Below are 20,359 nucleotides of genomic sequence, written 5' to 3' on the forward strand. Positions count from 1 at the left end.
AGGTGTTTGACGACTTTTCGTTAAATTTGGTTGTGCAAATCATTTTTTTTTTCACTAAAATGCTGGTTTTCCCCCAAATTTTACATTTTTACAAGAGATAATAAGATATAATGCCCCCCAAAATTTGTAACCCCATCTCTTCTGAGTATGGAAATACCGCATGTGTGGACGACAAGTTCACTGCGGGCGCACTACAATGCTCAGAAGAGAAGAAGTCACATTTGGCTTTTGGAAAGCAAATTTCGCTGAAATCGTTTTTGGGGGGCATATCCCATTTAGGAAGCCCCTATGGTGCAAGGACAGCAAAAAAAAAAAAAGCACATGGCATACTATTTTGGAAACTACACCCCTCAAGGAACGTAACAAGGGGGACAGTGAACCTTAACACCCCACAGGTGTTTGATGACTTTTCATTAAAGTTGGATGTGTAAATGATTTTTTTCTATCGGCTCCATTGGGGGACACAAACCGTGGGAGTATGCTGCTGTTTCTAGGAGGTATGACACTATGGCAACAAAGAAGTCGGCTCCTCCCAGCAGGATATACCCGCCTCCAGGCCCTGAGATGATCAGTTTAAGCTTAGTGTCTGAAGGAGGTGAACATGGTCTGGATTTCTCCAGACCAGGTCTTATGTTTTATTATTTTCCTAGTTAGGGAATGTGTTAGTTTTTTATTCCATTTTCTTTCATGTTTTCAGGTGGGGACTCAGGAACTGCGGCTCTCCGTTTCCCCATTGCGAGTAAGGGGGCACAGACATTTTCTCATGGGTCCAATGGGGCTGGCCTGGGCAGGGGGTCCTTTATTACTGGGGGGAGCAGTGGCAGTTTGGAAGGGGCACAACTCTCTACACTTTATTCATATATATGTGTGTGTGTGTGTGTGGAACGTCTGTGTGTGTGTTTTAACATTGAAGCGGCTGACAGCCGCGGCGTTCTCTATGCGGGCGCTCTGAGTGCCGGTTTACTTTCACTTTCGGCAGAGGCTGCTGCCGGCGGCGTCTAGTCCGCTCAGTTCCCTTCGAGCCCACATGCATTCGCATGTGCACTCGGGGCAAGGAGCGGGCGCCATTACAGACTTCTTATTAATGCTTATTTATGAAGCTTCTCTGGGCGCGAACTGTACACCAATCAGCATTGTGCACGCGATTGGTGGCAGGGGCCAATCAGCGGTGCCTCCTGCTCCTAACACGCCCCTCACTTGCTATTGGCCGGCATTTCTCCTCTTCGAGTCCCGGGGTGGGACAGAGTGTTACAGTGTTGTGGTTTAATTTTTTAAATAGGACCATTGCGGTATATGGGGATCTCAAGGCATGTGAAACAGTAAGATAAGCAGACTGTATCAGCAACACAGTGCAATGGAACACAGTCTTGGGTGAGAGAGGCCCAGAACTGCCTCCCTCTAAACAGTTAACTGGAGTGTTAGCCACTCCTTTACTCTGTTAATACTGTAACTCTAAACTGTCTGGTTTTGCTGAACCACTTGTTCTGCCTGCTCCAATGCTCCCCCAGACCCCCCTGCTACTCTACCCTGGTTGTTCTTCCCAACCTAGTGCGTTAAACCGCCCCTCCAGCCTGGGTTCCCTCCCTCTCCCAGTCTATATTCGACTTGGCTCAGGTCTCCCGTTATGTGGTGACTGCCTTGGAGAGGCCCTCCCTACACCGGCCCTCCGGAGGGTCCCGCTCTCCCCCTATTCTGACACTCTCGCAGCATCATAGAGGTGTGTCATCTGACTCATCCCTCGAGTCTTCTGGCAGGCACGGGCGCTCCCCTCGCAGGAGGGGACCTGTAGCAAGCGTAGCTCCTCTAGAGAATGCTCCCAGGGTGCTCTCCAGACCTGCGTACCAGGTCAGTCTCTCTCTCTCTCTCTCTCTCTCTCTTCCATGGCTCCCTCACACTTTCCCATTCACCTGGAGAACTTGTGGAAGAAGTTTATGATTCGGCCTCCAACTCAGAGGACCGCACGGATGTGCCTAATGTGGTGTACTCATTGGTTGTGGCCTTAAGAGACACCATCCAGCTAAAGGACCCAGGAACTTCAGACGTGGTCCAGAAGTTTCCTTTCATTGTGGCTGACCTCTTCCAGGGCTGCCTCACCTCGTTCCCATTCACCTGAAGAACTTGTGGATGAGGTTTCTGATTCGGCCTCCGACTCAGAGGACTGCACGGAAGTGCTTGTTGTGGTGTACTCATTGGTTTCGGCCATAAGAGACACCTTCCAGTTAAAGTACCCAGGAACTTCAGACGTGGCTCCAGAAGTCTCCTTTCTTTGTGCCCGACAGGCACTCAAGACTTTCAGCTCTCATGCTGAATTTTACGCCCTGCTGGTATCCGCCTGAAGTCATCCTGAAAAGAAGTTTCAGGAAACGAAGAAGGTTCAAGCGCGGTATTCCTTTACCAAGGACCTCATTGCTCAGTGGACCCCCTCTCCAACTGTGGATCCGCCGGTCTCCCGCCTCTCTAAGGCACCTACCCGGCCTTTGGCTGATGTGGCGGCCTTCAAGGATCCAGCGGACATGAAGGTGGATACTTTGGCAATCCCATGAGGCAGCAGGTTCTTCCTGCTTTTGCTTCTGCCAGGGTGTCAACGGCCCTTTTAGTATGGTCTTCCAACTCCGCCAGGGTAGTCTTCAAGATCCCTCCGGAGGATTTATTTAATCTAGCTCTCCGATGCTCCGCAGCCAGAGATTTTTTCTGTGTTCTGCTTCCATGTGCAGCCACTTTGCTGCCTTTACCCCAAGCTACCTGGTAGCCACCGTCCCTGCATGTGGCTTTAAGCCTGGAATGCAGATGCCACCTTCAAGAAGTGAGGCGACGGGCGGAAAAAGAGTTCTTTATTACCTCTGGTAAGACTCACGGAACCGCTTCCGTCGTAAGTCCTCCTTCCGGTTCTGCGGACCTTTGGTACCAACAAAGGGTACCAACAAAGGGTCCAGCCAGGCGCCTTCATGGGAAGAGGGCTCCTCTTTTCGATCTCATTCCTCCCAGAGGTTGGCTATCCATTCCGGCCGTTTGGCGGCCCCATCAGGCACCCGTAGGCCTTCCTCGGCCTGAAGGGTCCCCCCCCCCACCCGTCAACCTCTATCGGGTGGTTGGTCGCCTCTTTCCCGCCGGGATGCCTGGACATGCAGCTTCAGGGGAACGTTTTCGAGGTTTATTCCTACCTCTCTGTGGTCCCCAAGAAAGGCGTTTCTGTTTGCCCAGTCTTGGTTCTCGAGTATCTCAGCCAGCATCTTTTGTTCCATCCCGAATGGAGTCTCTCCGTTCGGTGCTGGCGTCCATGGTTCAAAGGGAGTTTTCGTTCCTCGGTGGACATCAGGATGCCTGCCTCCACATCTCATTGTTTCCAGGTCATCAGCGGTACCTCCGCTCTGCAGTTCTGGATGGTCATTTTCTATTGTGGCTATCCATTTCGGGGGACAGTGAACCTAACACCCCACATGTATTTTACGACTTTTCGTTAAAGTTGGATGTGTAAATTTTTTTTTCACTAAAATGCAGTTTTTCCCCCCAAATTTTACATTTTTACAAGAGCTAAAAGGAGAAAATGTCCCCTAAATTTTGTAACCCTATTTCTTCTGAGTATGGAAATATCAAAATGGTGTGTGTGGACGTCAAGTGCACTGCGGGTGCACTACAATGCTCAGAAGAGAAGGAGTCCCATTTGGCTTTTGGAAAGCAAATTTAGCTGAAATTGTTTTTGGGGGGCAAAAGAACAGGACAGCAAAAGAAAAAAACAGTTTGATGACTTTTCATTAAAGTTGGACTTTTCATTAAAAATGTTTTTTTACAAGGGGTAATAGGAGAAAATATCCCCCAAATTGTGTAACCTCATCTCTTCTGAGTAGGGAACTACCCCATGTGTGGACTTTAAGTGCACTGCGGGCACACTACAATGCTCAGAAGAGAAGAAGTCCCATTTGGCTTTTGGAAAGCAAATTTTGCTCAAATGGTTTTTGGGGGGCATGTCACATTTAGGAAGCCCCTATGGTGCCAGGACAGCAAAAAAACACATGGCATACTATTCTGGAAACTACACCCCTCAAGGAACATAATATGGGGGACAGTGAGCCTTAATACCCCACATGTGTTTGACGACTTTTCGTTAAAGTTGGATGTGTAAATGATTTTTTTTTTCATTTTTCATTTTTACAAGGGATAAATACAGGACTTCCAAAGACCGGGATTTTCGGCGCTGACCACGGAGAAATGAACAAAGCCGAGGTAAAGGAATGGAGGTTTAATAGCAACGCGTTTCACCGCATGCACGGCTTCATCAGCCTGAAGAAGCCGGGCATGCGGTGAAACGCGTTGCTATTAAACCTCCATTCCTTTACCTGGGCTTTGTTCATTTCTCTGTGGTCAGCGCCTAAAATCCTGGTCTTTTGAAGTCCTGTATTTATTCCACATCTCTCAGGAAGACTGCAGACTACAGGATTGTGATCCTCAAATCACATGCGATCAGCATTGTTGTGTATGCCACTAGACAACTTAGCAGGGGGAGCACGGAAATTTTTCCTTCCCTTTTCCCCGCCCTCGTGCTGGCTTTACTCCACAGGGAGCGCCTTTCTTCTTTTCTATTTTTACAAGGAGTAATAGGAGAAAATGTCCCCCAAAATTTGTAACCCTATTTCTTCTGAGTATTGAAATACCCCATGTGTGGACGTCAAGTGCACTGCGGGCACACTACGATGCTCAGAAGAGAAGGAGTCACATTTGGCTTTTGGATAGCAAATTTTGCTGAAATGGTTTTTGGGGGGCATGTCCCATTTAGGAAGCCCCTATAGTGCCAGGATAGCAAAAAAAAAAAGCCACATGGCATACTATTTTGGAAACTACACCCTTCAAGGAAAGTAACAAGGGGTACAGTGAACCTTAACACCCCACAGGTATTTGATGACTTTTCGTTAAATTTGGATGTGTAAATTATATTTATTTCACTAAAATGCAGTTTTCCCCGCAAATTTTAAATATTTACAAGGGGAAATAGGATAAAATGCCCCCCAAAATATGTCACTCCATCTCTTCTGAGTATGGAAATACCCCATGTGTGGACGTCAAGTGCACTACGGGCGCACTACAATGCTCAGAAGAGAAGGAGTCACATTTGGCTTTTGGAAAGCAAATTTTGCTGAAATGGTTTTTGGGGGGCATGTCCCATTTAGGAAGCCTCTATGGTGCCAGGCCAGCAAAAGAAAAACACATGACCTACTATTTTGGAAACTACACCCCTCAAAGGTACGTAACAAGGGGGACAGTGAACCTTAACAACCCTTATGTGTTTGACGACTTTTCGTTAAAGTTAGATGTGTAAATGATTTTTTTTCACTAAAATGCAGTTTTTTCCCCCAAAATTTTACATTCTTACAAGGGGTAATAGGAGAAAATGTCCCCCAAAATGAGTAACCCTATTTCTTCTGAGTATGGAAATAGCAAAATGGCATGTGTGGACGTCAAGTGCACTGCGGGCGCACGAGAATTCTCAGAAGAAAAGGAGTCCCATTTGGCTTTTGGAAAGCAAATTTTGCTGAAATGGTTTTTGGGGGGCATGTCCCATTTAGGAAGCCCCTATGGTGCCAGGACAGCAAAAGAAAAAAACAGTTTGATGACTTTTCATTAAAGTTGGATGTATTAATGATTTTTCTTCCACTAAAATGTTTTTTCCCCAAATTTTACATTTTTACAAGGGGTAATAGGAGAAAATATCCCCCAAATTTTGTAACCTCATCTCTTCTGAGTATGGAACTACCCCATGTGTGGACGTCAAGTGCACTGCGGGCACACTACAATGCTCAGAAGAGAAGAAGTCCCATTTGGCTTTTGGAAAGCAAATTTTGCTCAAATGGTTTTTGGGGGGCATGTCCCATTTAGGAAGCCCCTATGGTGCCAGGACAGCAAAAAAAAAACACATGGCATAGTATTTTGGAAACTGCACCCCTCAAGGAACATTACAAGGGTGACAGTGAACCTTAACACCCCACAGGTGTTTGACGACTTTTGTTGAAGTTGGATTTGTAAATGATTTTTTTTTCACTAAAATGCTGGTTTTCCCAAAATTTTTTATTTTTTCAAGGGGTATTTGGTGAAAATGTCCCCCAAAATTTGTAACCCCATCTCCTCTGAGTATGGAACTACCCCATGTGTGGACGTCAAGTGAACAGCGGGCGCACTACAATGCTCAGAAGAGAAGAATTCACCTTTGGCTTTTGGAAAGCAAATTTTGCTGAAATGGTTTTTGGGGTGCATGTCCCATTTAGGAAGCCCCTATGGTGCCAGGACAGCAAAAAAACACATGGCATACTATTTTGGAAACTACCCCCCTCAAGGAACATAATATGGGGGACAGTGAGCCTTAATACCCCACATGTGATTGACGACTTTTCGTTAAAGTTGGATGTGTAAATTATTTTTTTTTTTACTAAAATGCTGGTTTTCCCCCAAATTTTTCATTTTTACAAGGGATAAATACAGGACTTCCAATTGATGCGCAGAAGGAAGACCCGGCAGAGGAACAAAATGAGCCATTTTAGAAAAACGATCAACGACCACCCAGATGACTGTATTATTGCGGGAAGGTGGCAGATCGGTGATGAAGTTCATACCAATATGGGACCATGACTGTTCAGGTACAGGTAAAGGAAGGAGGAGACCTGCCGGCTTCTGGCGTGGAGTCTTGTCACGGGCACAGGTAGTACAAGCCTGAACAAAATCAGTCACATCCTTCTGCAAGGTGGGCCACCAATAGTGTCTGGAAATCAACTGCTCCGACTTCTTGACACCAGCATGTCCGGCCAAAAGAGAAGAATGACCCCATTTAAGAATTTTGTGGCGAAGGCGTGGAGGTACAAAGGTCTTCAAAGAGTGATAGGAGCGGAGGAGTTGAGACACTCAGGAGGTATGATGTGCTGTGGAGGGGCTTCAGATTCGGAAACATCGGTGGAACGTGAATGTGCGTCAGCTCTAACGTTCTTGTCAGCTGGACGAAAATTAATTTCAAAATTGAAGCGGGCAAAAAACAATGTCCATCTAGCTTGGCGAGGATTTAATCGCTGGGCAGTCTGGAGACACGATAAATTTTTATGGTCCGTGTAAATGATGATGGGATGCAGGGACCCTTCTAAAAGATGTCTCCACTTCTCGAGTGCCAATTTAATAGCTAAAAGCTCACGATCTCCAATCGAATATTTTTTTTCTGCAGGAAAGAAGGTCTTGGAGAAAAAGCCACACGTGCGATTTTTCCCAGTAGTGGTCTTTTGAGTTAAAACGGCACTGGCACCAACAGAAGAAGCATCTACTTCAAGGATAAAGGCTTTGAGGGGTCAGGCCTGGACAGGTGCAGAAGCGAAGGCAGCCTTGAGCAGATTAAAGGACTACTCCGCCATAGATGGCCAGGACCTCGGGTTCGCGTCTTTTTTGGTCAATGCTACAATAGGTGCAACGATGGTGGAGAAGTGGGGAATAAATTGACGATAGTAATTAGCGAACCCGAGGAAGCGTTGGATAGCTCGCAATCCAGAGGGGCGTGGCCAATCCAGAACCGCAGAGAGTTTGACAGGATCCATTTGAAGGCCTTGGCTGGACACAATGTAACCCAAGAAAGGTAGACTACTGCGTTCAAAGAGACACTTTTCAATCTTAGCGTAAAGGTGATTTTTGCGTAGGCGCTGTAACACCTGACGGATATGGAGGCGATGTTCCTCAGGGTTAGAAGAAAAAATAAGAATGTCATCCAGGTAGACCACTACAAAAGTATATAGCAAGTCACGAAAAATCTCATTGATAAAGTCCTGGAAAACTGCTGGGGCGTTGCAAAGGCCGAAAGGCATGACAAGATACTCAAAATGTCCGTCACGGGTGTTGAATGCGGTTTTCCACTCGTCTCGTTCACATATACGGATAAGATTATAAGCCCCTCTTAGATCGAGTTTGGTAAAAATGTTCGCTCCCCGCAGACGGTCAAACAATTCAGAGATAAGGGGGAGTGGGTAACGGTTCTTAACGGTAATTTTATTTAAACCGCGGTAATCGATGCATGGGCGTAGGGTTCCATCTTTCTTAGCAACGAAGAAGAATCCTGCTCCAGCAGGAGACGAAGATTTTCTGACAAATCCTTTTTTTAGATTTTCTTGAATATACTCGGACATGGCTTGGGTCTCTTGGGCAGAGAGCGGATAAATCCTGCCACGCGGTGGAGAAGTACCAGGAAGCAAATCAATAGGGCAGTCAAAGGGTCTGTGTGGAGGTAAGACCTCTGCTTGCTTTTTACAAAAAACATCGGAAAAGTCCTGGTAGGCCTTAGGCAGGCCTGGCAGAGAAGAAGCGATGGTTACTTGACTGATGGGTAAGGTCTAAAGGCATCGCTGGTGACAGGTAGGACCCCAACTTCTAATGTCCCAAGAAGACCAGTCAAGAGTAGGAGAGTGGAGCTGGAGCCAAGGCAAGCCTAGTAGAACTTGAGAAGTACAGTTAGGAAGCACAAAAAATTCAATCTCCTCATGATGGAGGACACCTACGTTCATGCGCAAGGGCACTGTGCGATAGCACACGGTACAGTCCAGATTCTGTCCGCTGACAGAAGAAATGAAGAGAGGCTTGTCGAGACGGGTCACAGGGATGTTGAATCTGTTGACTAATGAGGCCTCAATGAAGTTACCTGTTGAACCTGAGTCCAGAAAGGCCACGGCAGAAAAGGCAGATTTAACATGCAAAGAAATCCGTACAGGAATAGTTAAGCGTGGAGAGGTAGAATCCACACCCAGTAACGCCTCTCCCACGTTCACTAGGTGCTTGCGTCTTCCCAGACGCGGAGGACGAATAGGACAGTCCTTCAGGAAATGCTCGGAGCTCGCACAGTAAAGGCAAAGGTTCTCATTCCTGCGGCGAGTCCTCTCAAATTGGGTCAGGCGAGACCGATCCACTTGCATAGCCTCCTCGGCGGAAGGCACAATCACAGGTTGCAGCGGATGCTGGAAGAGAGGTGTTGGGCGGGTAAACCGCCTGGTGTGAACGAGATCCTTTTCTTGGCGTAGCTCCTGTCGCCTTTCTGAAAAACGCATATCAATGCGGGTGGCCAAATGGATTAGTTCAGACAGGGTTGAGGGTATCTCTCGTGCGGCCAGAACATCTTTGATGTGGCTGGATAAACCCTTTTTGAAGGTCGCGCAGAGAGCCTCATTTTTCCAGGCTAATTCTGAGGCAAGAGTCCGGAACTGAATGGTGTAATCGCCCACTGTAGAGTTTCCTTGAACAAGATTCAACAAGGCCGTCTCGGCAGAAGAAACCCGGGCTGGTTCCTCAAAAACAGAGCATATTTCTGAGAAGAATGTTTGGACTGAAGAGGTGGCAGGATCGTTGCGGCCCCAAAGCGGAGTGGCCCAAGACAACGCCTTTCCAGAGAATAAGCTGACCACGAATGCCACCTTAGACCGTTCCGTGGGAAACTGGTCAGCCAATACCTCCAAGTGCAGAGAACTTTGGGTCAGGAAGCCACGGCACAACTTAGAGTCCCCATCAAACTTATCCGGAAGAGAAAGACGGACTCTGGTCCTGGAAGCGGCAGCTTGCAGTTGAGGAACTGGCGGAGAAGATGGCTGTAGAGGCAGAAGTTGCTGAACCATTGCAGTCAGTTGTGACAACTGATGCCCTTGTTGGACTACTTGTTGAGACTGTTGGGCCACAACGGAGGAAAGGTCTCCAAGGCTAGGTAGCGGCACCTCAGCAGAATCCATGGCCGGGTCTACTGTCAGGATCCGGGTTGGCGGAGGGTGAGGACACTGGAAGTGGATCCTCTGTACCAGAGAGGTGATGGCGTGGGCCGTACCAGGGGAACGGAGTCTAAGGGGTTACTGGTATTCACCAGAGCCCGCCGCAAAGCAGGATGAACTTGCTGCGGCAGGTAACCCCCAGGTCGTTCCTCCCAGTAGCGACTCAACCTCTCTGGCGGCTGAGATGGCGCGGTACAAAAGGACAAGCCAAGGCAAGGTCAGACATAGCAGAAAGGTCAGGGCAGGCGGCAAGGTTCGTAGTCAGGGGCAACAGCAGAGATTCTGGAAACACAGGCAAGGACACACTGGAACGCTTTCACTAGGCACTAGGCAACAAGATCCAGCAGGGACAGGAAGGGGAAGTGATGTTTTATAGGGGAAACAGTGATTGGACTAGATTGGGCCAGGTACCAATTAGTGGTGCACTGGCCCTTTAAATTTCAGAGAGGCGGCGCGCGCGCGCCCTAGAGAGCGGGGCCGCATGCACTGGGCAGGGACAGAGGAAGGACGGAGCGGGTGAGAAGGGACATGGGATGCGATCCGTGAACGGGCCCGTCCCGTCCCGCGGATCGCATCCCCTCCGGTGACAGGGTAGCAGCGCTCTCGGTCAGCAGCGCCGACCGGAGCACTGCAAGCAGAGTAACGCCGCGAGCGCTCCGGGGAAGCAGCGGGACCCGGAGCCCTCAGCGTTACAGCCTTACCCCAAAATGTGTAACCCTATTTCTTCTGAGTATGGAAATACCCCATGTGTGGACGTCAAGTGCACTGCTGGCGCACTACGATGCTCAGAAGAGAAGGAGTCACATTTGGCTTTTGGATAGCAAATTTTGCTGAAATGGTTTTTGGGGGGCATGTCCCATTTAGGAAGCCCCTATGGTGCCAGGATAGAAAAAAAAAAGCCACATGGCATAATATTTTGGAAATTACACACTTCAAGGAAAGTAACAAGGGGTACAGTGAACCTTGACACCCCACAGGTATTTGATGACTTTTCGTTAAATTTGGATGTGTAAATTATATTTTTTTTCACTAAAATGCGAGTTGTCCCCCAAATTTTAAATGTTTACAAGGGGTAATAGGAGAAAATGCCCCACAAAATGTGTCACCCCATCACTTCTGAGTATGGAAGTACCCCATGTGTGGACGTCAAGTGCACTGCGGGCGCACTACAATGCTCAGAAGAGAAGGAGTCACATTTGGCTTTTGGAAAGCTCATTTTGCTGAAATGGTTTTTGGGGGGCATGTCCCATTTAGGAAGCCCCTATGGTGCCAGGACAGCAAAAAAACAAAACAAATGGCATACTATTTTGCAATCTACACCCCTCAAGGAACATAACAAGGGGGACAGTGAACCTAACACCCCACATGTATTTTACGACTTTTCGTTAAAGTTGGATGTGTAACTTATTTTTTTTTCACTAAAATGCTGTTTTTTCCCCCAAATTTCACATTTTTACAAGGGGTAAAACCAGAAAATGTCCCCCAAAATTTGTAACCCTATTTCTTCTGAGTATGGAAACATCAAAATGGTGTGTGTGGACGTCAAGTGCACTGCGGGTGCACTACAATGCTCAGAAGAGAAGGAGTCACATTTGGCTTTTGGAAAGCTCATTTTGCTGAAATGGTTTTTGGGGGGCATGTCCCATTTAGGAAGCCCCTATGGTGCCAGGACAGCAAAAAAACAAAACAAATGGCATACTATTTTGCAATCTACACCCCTCAAGGAACATAACAAGGGGGACAGTGAACCTAACACCCCACATGTATTTTACGACTTTTCGTTAAAGTTGGATGTGTAAATTATTATTTTTTTTCACTAAAATGCAGTTTTTCCCCCCAAATTTTACATTTTTACAAGAGGTAAAAGGAGAAAATGTCCCCCAAATTTTGTAACCCTATTTCTTCTGAGTATGGAAATATCAAAATGGTGTGTGTGGACGTCAAGTGCACTGCGGGTGCACTACAATGCTCAGAAGAGAAGGAGTCACATTTGGCTTTTGGAAAGCTAATTTTGCTGAAATGGTTTTTGGGGGGCATGTTCCATTTAGGAAGCCCCTATGGTGCCAGGACAGCAAAAATAAAAACAAATGGCATACTATTTTGGAATCTACACCCCTCAAGGAACGTAACAAGGGCGACAGTGAACCTAACACCCCACATGTATTTTACGACTTTTCGTTAAAGTTGGATGTGTAACTTATAATTTTTTTCCACTAAAATGCACTTTTTCCCCCCAAATTTTACATTTTTACAAGGGGTAAAAGGGAAAAATGTCCCCCGAAATTTGTAACCCTATTTCTTCTGAGTATGGAAATATCAAAATGGTGTGTGTGGACGTCAAGTGCACTGCGGGTGCACTACAATGCTCAGAAGAGAAGGAGTCACATTTGGCTTTTGGAAAGCTAATTTTGCTGAAATGTTTTTTGGGGGGCATGTCCCATTTAGAAAGCCCCTATGGTGCCAGGACAGCATAAAAAAAAAAAAAAAAAAACACATGTCATAGTATTTTGGAAACTACACCCCTCAAGAAACGTAACAAGGGGGTTAGTGAACCTTAACACCCCACAGGTATTTGACGACTTTTAGTTAAAGTTGAATGTGTAAATTATTATTTTTTTCACTAAAATGCTGGTTTTCCCCCAAATTGTACATTTTTACAAGGGGTAATAGAATAAACTGCCCCCCAAAATTTGTATCCCCATCTCTTCTGAGTATGGAAATACCCCATGTGTGGACGTTAAGTGCACTACAGGGAACTAAAATGCTCAGAAGAGGAGTCCCATTTATATTTTGAAAAGCAAATTTTGCTGAAATGGCTTTTGGGGGGCGTGTCCCATTTAGGAAGCCCCTATGGAGCCAGAATAGCAACAAAAAACACATGGCATACTATTTTGGAAACTACACCCCTCAAGGAACGTAGCAAGCGGTACAGTGAACCTTAACACCCCTCAGGTGTCTGACGACTTATTGATAAAGTTGGATGTGTAAATTATATTTTTTTCACTAAAATGTTTTCCCCCACATTTTTAATGTTTACAAGGGGTAATAGGATAAAATGCCCCCCAAAATATGTCACCCCATCTCTTCTGAGTATGGAAATAACCCATGTGTGGACGTCAAGTGCACTACGGGCACACTACAATGCTCAGAAGAGAAGGAGTCACATTTGGCTCTTGGAAAGCTAATTTTGCTGAAATGGTTTTTGGGGGGCATGTCCCATTTAGGAAGCCCCTATGGTGCCAGGACAGCAAAAAAAAAAACAAAAAAACAAATGGCATACTATTTTGCAATCTACACCCCTCAAGGAACGTAATAAGGGGGACAGTGAACCTAACACCCCACATGTATTTTACGACTTTTCGTTAAAGTTGGATGTGTAAATAATTTTTTGTTCACTAAAATGCAGTTTTCCCCCCCAAATTTTACATTTTTACAAGAGGTAAAAGGAGAAAATGTCCCCCAAATTTTGTAACCCTATTTCTTCTGAGTATGGAAATATCAAAATGGTGTGTGTGGATGTCAAGTGCACTGCGGGTGCACTACAATGCTCAGAAGAGAAGGAGTCACATTTGACTTTTGGAAAGCTAATTTTGCTGAAATGTTTTTTGGGGGGCATGTCCCATTTAGGAAGCCCCTATGGTGCCAGGACAGCAAAAAAAAAAAACACATGTCATAGTATTTTGGAAACTACACCCCTCAAGAAACATAACAAGGGGGTTAGTGAACCTTAACACCCCACAGGTATTTGACGACTTTTAGTTAAAGTTGAATGTGTAAATTATTTTTTTTCCACTAAAATGCTGGTTTTCCCCCAAATTGTACATTTTTACAAGGGGTAATAGGATAAACTGCCACCCAAAATTTGTATCCCCATCTCTTCTGAGTATGGAAATACCCCATGTGTGGACGTTAAGTGCACTACAGGCGAACTAAAATGCTCAGAAGAGGAGTCTCATTTATCTTTTGGAAAGCAAATTTTGCTGAAATGGCTTTTGGGGGTCATGTCCCATTTAGGAAGCCCCTATGGTGCCAGAATAGCAACAAAAAACACATGGCATACTATTTTGGAAACTACACCCCTCAAGGAACGTAGCAAGCGGTACAGTGAACCTTAATACCCCTCAGGTGTCTGACGACTTATTGTTAAAGTTGGATGTGTAAATTATTATTTTTTCACTAAATTGCTGGTTTTCCCCCAAACTTTACATTTTTACAAGGGGTAATAAGATAAAATGCCCTCCAAAATTTGCAACTTCATCTCTTCTGATTATGGAAATACTCCATGTGTAGACGTCAAGTGCACTGCGGGCGCACTACAATGCTCAGAAGAGGAGTCCAATTTGGCTTTTGGAAAGCAAATTTTGCTGAAATGGTTTTTGGGGAGCATGTCCCATTTAGGAAGCCCCTATGGTGCCAGGACTGCAAAAAACAAAAAACAAATGGCATACTATTTTGGAATCTACACCACTCAAGCAACGTAACAAGGGCTACAGTGAACCTTAACACCCCACATATAAAGTTGGATGTGTAACTTATTATTATTTTTCACTAAAATGCAGTTTTTCCCCCCAAATTTTACATTTTTACAAGGGGTAAAAGGAGAAAATGTCCCCCAAAATTTGTATCCCCATCTATTCTGAGTATGGAAATACCCCATGTGTGGACGTTAAGTGCACTGCGGGCGCACTACAATGCTCAGAAGAGAAGGAGTCACATTTGGCTTTTGGAAAGCAAATTTTGTTAATTTTTGATTATTTACATGGAAATACTAATAATAACAACAACAATAATTGTTCTGTCCTTATGTGTAAAGGTGCATAAATTGACAGACAGCTAGACCTTCCTGGAAATTCTTTGACAAAGGAGAAAAGACCAACTACTACTTTTTTTTTTGTTAAGATATGTGGTAAAACTGAAAAAAATATAAACAGAAAAAATACACACTAATCCACACTGACATATGGCAATGCAAATACAAACATGTGCATGATATGTAAGTTACATACAACACAGATATTTAAGATAATGATAAGGATCCATGAGAATATACACAGAGATATACCCAGGAGCATGCTATCCTAATTGAATGGCAAGCGTGGTCCTTAGCTGCTAACTATAAACTGTGAAATAACAGCAGGAAAACTTGAAAACATGTTAATTTGCATAGAGATGCTAACTTTAATGCTGGAAAAGTACACAAGCTAAATGGGACATTTTTAGGAGCATCCTGAATAGATCATGTGAATGACATACACCTATTGGGGGAGATTTATCAAAACCTCTCTAGAGAAAAAGTTGTTGAGTTGCCCATAGCAACCAATCTGATTGCTTCTTTCATTTCTGAAAAGGCCAGTGAAAAATGAAAGAAGCGATCTGATTGGTTGCTATGAACAACTCAACAACTTTTACTCTGGACAAGTTTTGATAAATCTCCCCCTTTTAGTATAAACATGTATGAAAAAGTAGAAAACCCATTTGACTAACCAAAACAGTAAGGGATGTGATAAATTATGAGAGGAAAGCATTTAGACTACTAAAACAAGATGGTAGTGGAAAAACTTAAAAAAATTATTAGAGGAATAAATATAACAACAAAGAAAACAATTGCCATATAACATAAAAATAACCCCAAAATATTATTCACCTATATAAATAATAAAGAAACTTAAAACTGAAGATGTTGGCCCCTTGAGAAATAATCTGGGTGTAATGGTGGAGGAGGATGAGGAAAAGATCAATCTACTAAATTACTTCTTTACTGTATTTAAACAGGAAAATCCATTGTCATATAACAGGGGAAGAGATATCGTAAATTCTCCAGCAAATATCGCAGCACTTCCTTAGTAACATAAAAACATGCAAATCACCAGACCCAGATGGCATCCATCCCAGGGTTTTGTAGGAATTAAGTACCGTGCTAGACAGACCCTTATTCCTTATATTTAAAGTTCTATAATGACAGTGTGCCTATAAAGACTATAAAGTCTATAAAGACTGGTGCCTAGCAAATGTGAAACCAATATTCTTAAAGGGGTCAAAAGGGATCCTGGGAACTATAGGCCTGTAAGTAACATCTGTTGTGGGTAAGATTTTTGAGGGATAAAAAAAAAATGCTATTCTGGAATATCTTAATGAAAATAACCTTCTGACTCAGCACCAACATGGGTTTATGCAAGATCGGTCCTGTCAGACTAATCTGATCAGCTTCTATGAGGAGGTCAGGTATAGACTGGATCGGGGTGAAGCTGTGGATGTTGTATATCTGGACTTTTCTAAGGCATTTGATACTGTGCCACACAAAAAGTACGGTACATAAAATGAGGAGCTGGGACTAGGGGAGGATATATGTAAATGGGTTATACATGGCTCACGGATAGAAAAGAGAGGGTCAATATCAATGGAACTTACTCTTATTGGGAGACAGTTACAGTTACGGACGCCGCACAGCACCACACCAGTGTGAACAAGGTGTAATGGCCACTTACCATGCTCTCCCAGTCAGACTGGGAGGCTGCTAGGAAAGAAATGACCCATGTGTAGCTAACTACTACTTATATAGGGTTTGGCTGAGGGGGTGGGGAAGAGTGCAGACACATGTTCAAACAAAAAAAAGGAGGGGATAGAAAACACAGTGTGAATTTGGGTAGAAAACAGACATGGTCGCACATCTACAATCTTGTATAATGATCTGATTGCTTCTCAGCATAATATCAAAAACTAACAGGTTGTTATTATACATTTTTCTTATAGTGTAATAGTGCTGGCAATCTAATTGCATAGTTACAAAGTTACATAGTTCTTTACGTTTAAAAAAAAAAATAATAATAATAAATAAAAAACTGATTCTATCATCAACCTATAACACTATTTTGTCCCTACTGTGTTGATCCAGAAGAAGGCAAAAAAAAAAACATATGAGACTGATGCCAATTGCCTCATAATGGGTAAAAATTCCTTCCCACCTCCAAATATGGCATCAGAATGAATCCCTGGATCAACGTTCTGTCCCTATAGATCAAGTCTCCATAACCTGTAATGTTATTACTCCCAGAAATGTATCCAGGTCCCTCCTTCTGATCTCTATCTTATTGAGTTCACCATGACAACCTACTCTGGCAGAGAATTCCACAGTCTCACTGCTCTTACAGTAAAGAACCCCTGTCTGTGCTGGTGTAGAAACCTTCTTTCCTCTAGATGTAGAGGATGTCCCCTTGTTATAGATACAGTCCTGGGTATAAATAGATCATAGGAGAGATCTCTGTACTGCCCCTTGATATATTTATACATAGTTATTAGGTCTCCCCTAAGCTGTCTTTTTTCTCTAAAATAAATAACCCTAATTCTTATAATCTTTCTGGGTACTGTAGTCCTCCCATTCTCCATTACCCTGGTTGCCCATCTTGGAACCCACCCTCTCCAGCTCCACTATATTTTTTTCTGTTCCACGGTATTCCATGTGCGTTCTGAGCAGTACTGTACACAATATTCCATGTGTGGTCTGATCAGTGCTGTACACAGTATTCCTTGTGTGGTCTGACCAGTACTGTACACAGTATTCCATGTATTGTCTGACCAGTACTGTGCACAATATTCTATGTGTAGACTGACCAGTACTGTACACAGTATTCTATGTGTGGTCTGACTAGTGATTTGTACAGTGGTAGAATTATTTCCTTGTTGTGGGCATCTATGTCCCTTTTGATGCCCCCCATTATTTTTTGCCTTAGCAGAAGCTGCCTGATACTGGTAACTACAGGTAAATTTACTATTAACTAAAACTCCTAAATCCTTTTCCATGTTAGTCATTCCCAGTGTTTTCCGATTTAATCCCAGCCCAGATTATTTTTTCTCCCCATCTGCATAACCTTACATTTATCAGTGCTACCTCATCTGCCACTTCCCAACCCAAACCTCCAACCTATCCAGATCCATGTGTAACAGTGCACTGTCCTCTATTGAGTTATCTGCAATACACAGTGCACTGTCCTCTATTGTGTTATCTACAATACACAGTGCACTGTCCTCTATTGTGTTATCTACAATACACAGAGAATTGTCCTCTATTATGTTGACTACTATACAGAGCTGAGTATCATCTGCAAAGATTTATACTTTAATATATAATTCCCCTACAAGGTCATTAATAAATATATTAAAAAGAATAGCACCCACTACTGACCACTGTGGTACCCCACCAGTAACAGTCACCCACTCAGAATAAGTACCATTAGTAACTACCCTCTGTTTCCTATCACTGAGCCAGTTAATTACCCACTTACACACATTTCCCCCCAGCACAGGTATTCTCATTTTATCTGCCAGCCTTTTATGTGGCACCGTTTCAAATGCTTTTGAAAAATCAAGATATACGACATCCAGTGATTTCCCCCGAACCAGTCTTAAAGGGGTACTGCCGTGGAAAACTTTTTTTTTTATCAACTGGTGCCAGAAAGTTAAGCAGATTTGTAAATCACTTCTATTAAAAAATCTTAATCCTTCCAGTACTTTTAGGGGCTGTATACTAAAGAGAAATCCGAAAAAAAAATGCATTTCCTGTGATGTCCTGACCACAGTGCTCTCTGCTGACCTCTGCTGTCCATTTTAGGAACTGTCCAGAGAAGCATATGTTTCCTATGGGGATTTTCTCCAGTTCCTAAAATGGACAGCAGAGGTCAGCAGAGAGCACTGTGGTCAGGACATCACAGGAAATGCATTTCTTTTTTGGATTTCTCTTTAGTAAACAGCCCCTAAAAAGTAATGGAAGGATTAAGGTTTTGTAATAGAAGGCATTTACAAATCTGTTTAACTTTCTGGCACCAGTTGATTTAAAAAAAAAAAAGTTTTCCACGGTAATACCCCTTTAAGCTCATCTCCTTATGAAAGCTGAACCGGTTAGATGACAGGACCGATCCCATTGTATTTTACCTGACGTTTCTTTTTTCTCTGTGAATACAGTGGAGAAGAATCTGTTTAATATATTCACTTCTTCCTCATCACCGTCTATAATTTCTCTGTTATTACCATTTCATGTATTCAAATTTATTACATCCGGGGCTCATTAGAAGATTAGAGAATTTTTTCTAATTTGTCCACTTACGCTCATTACTATTTAAAGCCACGACAACCAAATCCCAGGATGGTTTAGGGTGATAATTAATCAAAAACCTTTGACCCTGGGAAGCCCAGGGTCACTGAAACCCTTATTAACTCCCACCCCTAAAATTTAACTTTTATTCATATAATATTACAATTTTTAAGGTGAGTGTATAACTTAAAACTACGGGCTTGTGTGTGCTTAATAGTATTGTTTATATTCCATCCAGTTGACCACTGGTAAGTATATTCGACCACATGTGGACTGCAGTTCCACAGTATATTGCACACACAAGCTACCGATGTTAAAACGCTGAAAATGCCCCCTCTACATGTTTCACTACTTCCGTAGCGTCTTCAGGAGGGAAAATGGGCATCAACTCTTTGGTCCACCTACTGAGTATTTATACCTATTGGGAACTCCCACTTCCATTGATCCACCTATCATGGGTTCCTTATTTTATGCGCACCTGTGTATCTCTAGTTTGGACCAATCAAGTCCTATTCACTAGTGTTACCTGTATCTCCATCAACCTATCATCATTCCAGAATCATCTCCTCGTCATCATGGCAGACAGGCGCTGGACAGTGACGTGGATATCACCTGATTGCTGACATCCAATCCTGAACCTTTGGCCGTGCATGCGCCTTATTTGCGTTCCACACGTCTGATGTTTGCCCTCCACTTCGGCATCCCGCCTCACTGCGCATGTCTGGGGATCGCGCTTGCGTACTTGTCCATTAGCTGGACTTGGCCCGATATTCACAGAGAACACTACGCATGCGCAAGGGTACTTACAGCTTTAGAATCACTCTGTTTATAATTGTTTAATAACCAACTAGTATTTAGAATTGCTGTATTTCCATAAATGATATATTAAGTGTTCTCCACATGGATATTTTGATATTTTCTAATAGTAATATATTGGTGAAATATTGATAGCCCCACAGGTATTCCATTATTTAGCAAGGTTATCTATTCCTTGGCAAGGTTATCTAGGAATAGTACCTAAATACTATCCAAAATGATACCTATGTTGACCAAGGATATATAGATATAATCCATATTTTGTGTAACAAGGGATATATACTATCCCCAGGATGTATATGAATTTCACCAAGGGAGTGTTATATATCATACCTAGTACATAGGCAGATGTACAAGTTGTGAATTCCTTCGTTCTTATATCCTACATATCAAATATCCAGTATCCTTCACTCTTGAAATTGTTCTAATACCTTTTGTTACCCTCTGCCAGATGTTATAGGGTGTGCCTATCCGGATACCATCCCATGATTCATCCAGCCATCATGCCACAGCGTTTAGTCCTCTCCAGAAGTGTGTCTCCTCACAGTGAGTGTAAAATTATGTTGTTAGGAGTCATATATATAAATACTGACATCCTCTTTTGATGTCAGCACCATATATCATCAGGATATATAGTGTAATGTTTCCCATATCCACTACTTCATAGGCTAACAGGTAAGTACACAGGTGGGTTGAT

This window comes from Hyla sarda, chromosome 3 (assembly GCF_029499605.1).
Source record: "Hyla sarda isolate aHylSar1 chromosome 3, aHylSar1.hap1, whole genome shotgun sequence".
Taxonomy (NCBI): Eukaryota; Metazoa; Chordata; class Amphibia; order Anura; family Hylidae; genus Hyla; species Hyla sarda.